The sequence below is a fragment of the Leopardus geoffroyi genome, chromosome D3, assembly GCF_018350155.1.
Source record: "Leopardus geoffroyi isolate Oge1 chromosome D3, O.geoffroyi_Oge1_pat1.0, whole genome shotgun sequence".
Lineage (NCBI taxonomy): Eukaryota > Metazoa > Chordata > Mammalia > Carnivora > Felidae > Leopardus > Leopardus geoffroyi.
In genome coordinates this window covers 50249105-50251874 of record NC_059339.1, presented here as the reverse complement: position 1 = coordinate 50251874, position 2770 = coordinate 50249105, and positions in this window count along the sequence as shown.

Genomic DNA, 2770 nt, shown 5'->3' with positions numbered 1-2770 from the left:
CCATGAAAACCATTAGCACAATCAAACTAATTAGTGAAAATAACTTTGATAATAATCAAAATAACATCTATCATACCCAAAAGTTTTCTCATGCCCTTTGGAATCTCTCTCTCCTGCCCAGCCCACCTCTCATCCTCATTCCCTTACCATCACTGATTTTCCTTCTTTCACCATAGATTTGTTTGTGTCTTCTGGAATTTTATATTAATGAAATAATACAGTATTCACTCCTTTTTGTTATAGCTTCTTTCACTTGCCAGAATCAGTTTGAGGTTTGTCTACATTTATCCACATTTATCGATAGTTCATTTTCTTCTTCACTAGTCTTTTAATTGAAATATAATTAACATACAGTGTTATACTAGATTCAGGGGTACAACATAACGATTCAGCAATTCTATATACATTATTTGGTGCTCACCACGATAAATGTGGTTACCATCTGTCACCAAACAACATTATTACGATCTTATTGACTATATTTGCTGTGTTGTCCTTTTCATCTCTGTGACTTATTTATTTCATAAGTAGTTGACTTTTCTAAGTGCTGAATAGTGTTCCATTGTATGGATATATCACAATTTGCTTATCCATTCATCCATTGATGGACATTTGCATTGTTTCCTATTTGGGGCTATTAAAAAATAAAACCACCTATGACCATTCATGTACAAGTGTTCCTGTGGACATATATTTTCACTGATCTCAGGTAAATACCTAAGAGTGGAATGGCTGAGTTTTATGATAGGTATATAATTAACTTCATAAGAAAATGCCAACCTGTTTTCCAAAATGATTGTGACATTTTACATTCCCACTAACAATGTATGAGAGTTCCAACTGTTCTAACACCCACACTAAAGTTTGGTATGATCAGCCTTCTTAACTTTAGCAATTCTATCTAATAGGTACGTAATGATACCTCATTGTAGTTTTCACTTGTATTTCCCTAATGGTTAATGATGTTGACCATCTTTTTATGAGCTCATCTGCCATCTGTGTATCTTCTCTGGCAGTACCAAGTGTCTGTAGAATCTTTTACCTATCTTTTTATTGGGTTGTTGTTTTCTTATTATTGAGTTTAGAGAGTGATTTATATATTTTGGATAGAAATTCTTTATCAGATACATGCTTTGCAAGTATTTTCCCTCAATCTGTGGCTTGTCTTTTTATTCTAACAGTGTCTTTCAATGAGCACATACGCTTAGTCTTAATGGAGTCCAATTTAGCATTTTCTTTCTTTTATAATTTCTGCTTTTGGTGCTTAAGAAATTTATGCCTAACTCAAGGTCACAAAGATTTTCTCCTACGTTTAATTTTAAAGACTTAGTTTTCGTTTTTACATTTAGGTTCAGAATCCACTTATAGAACATTTGTATACATAATGCAAAAAAGTTCATGTTTTTTTCATATATACATATATGTATATACATATATACAAGTGTTTCAGTATAATATGCTGATATTCTTAATTTTTTTATATTTCAAATCATTATGAGAGGAATAGTATATATCATATATATATATATATACACACACACACACACATATACTACACACAATAATGAAAACTTTTAGTAGGTATTTATATATAAGGCTAGTGAATAAAAGTTTACCTTATATTTCTTTCCTTATCATTCCATGTATCATTCCATGGAAATTGATTTGAAAATACACAGTAATGAGGATGTAAGTACATCCTAAAACACTCAAGTAACTATAGAGCTCACTGTCCTAGTGTCTATTTTTCAATTGTTAACAGAGGTATATTAAATTCAGAACAGAAAAATTAGAAAAATCAAGAATCAAGTCAATTTTTATAATCTTTATAAAATGATTAGCCATCTGTTAATTCTTTCCCCCTTCTTCCTTGCAGAAATGGACCTCCTCCCTCACAGAAGCACACCGTCTTAGCTATTCAGCTAAGGATTACAATTCCTTTGCAGCAGTGATGGGATCTGGACAACAACCGAGGGCAAATCGACATGAGCAACTCTCAGATCACATTTCTATCCCAAAGCTCTTCTTTCCTTTCCCCCTTCTGCTGGCTGATGTAGAAATGCAACCCACACGCAGCGATGGATTCTGGGGTGATATTGAGGAGCAGGGCTGCCTACCTTCCTTCTCACCCTCCTGCCCTTGAACTGTTTACGCGAGAGATAACTTTCCGTCACATTTGAGAGACTTGGTCTCTGTCAGAGCATCATAGTCTATGCTCTAATACTGGCGTTGGTGCACAACCTTGGGATTTTTTGCTGGAACTTGTCAGCTATATCAACAAGCTCAGTGGGCGTGTATATTCTCTCAGCATGAATGATCCCTGAATTGGGGGCTGCTCCACTGGCTGGGGTTACAGTTGCTTTCCTTTGTATTAGGACTTAGACAACATGGGATGCTCCCTCCGCTTCACTGTCAATCGCCACCACATCCTTTCCATCACTCTCCTCACAGTTCCAGGGATTCCACCTCTTAGCATCCCAATCAGATTGTGCCCCAGTCAAGGCCTTGTCATATGCAGTTGGACCTTAACCCGTGGCATAAGCAGCAGGCTAAGGTCACCCCCCAAATGATTATCCCGCTCTTGCGCCTTGTCTGCCAGCCAGGAAGCTTGCAGAGTGGCAGACCCCCCAAAGCCTCTTCTCTCAACTTTCGACGTCAGGCGGGGCTGGTGGCCAGCGAAGTGCCCACAGGAGAGGCCAGCCCGCTGCGCCCCCTGCGCTCCCCCTCCCGGCCCCAGCGCGCTCTGAGCACTTCCTCCAACCAGCGCCGC